The sequence below is a fragment of the Xiphophorus couchianus genome, chromosome 19 (genome assembly GCF_001444195.1).
Source record: "Xiphophorus couchianus chromosome 19, X_couchianus-1.0, whole genome shotgun sequence".
Classification (NCBI taxonomy): Eukaryota; Metazoa; Chordata; class Actinopteri; order Cyprinodontiformes; family Poeciliidae; genus Xiphophorus; species Xiphophorus couchianus.
This window is the reverse complement of record NC_040246.1, coordinates 23,597,607-23,598,171: the sequence shown is the minus strand read 5'-3', so window position 1 is coordinate 23,598,171 and position 565 is coordinate 23,597,607.

The following is a 565-nucleotide window of genomic DNA, read 5'->3' as shown; positions in this document are numbered from 1 at the left end:
AAGCCTGTAAACTGTAAACTTACAGAGTTACACAATAAAAGTTTCATCTGATGCGATCCGAAAGAAGCAGAAACAATTTCAGATATTTGGGAGAATAAACATGAAGTCATATTTTCACCACGTTATTCATTTAGTTATAAATGTTTCAAAATAAATGTTTCATTAGTGAGCTAAATATTTAGCATACAAAAATATTAACTCCAACCTAAATATTTAGCTCCTAGCTAGCTAAATATGATATTTACGTTAGCTCTGAGCTAGCTAAATATTTAATTTTCTAACTAAATATTTAGCTAGCTCAGTGCTAAATATGATGCTAATATTCAAATTAGCTTACCGGTGAACGTACATGGACTGTCAAAATAAAAGCTGCAACTTGAGAACTTCATCCTAAACTGAATATTTTGTTAGCAAACTAAACACTTAGCTTTAAACTAAATCTTTAGTTTGAAACTGTAACATTTACTCTCTTTAGGTCAGAACAGATTGGCCTAGTCAAAGTCAAGAGTTAAGCTTGCAGACTGAATTAATGAAATCAGTGAAATCATTTATGATTTACAGTAAA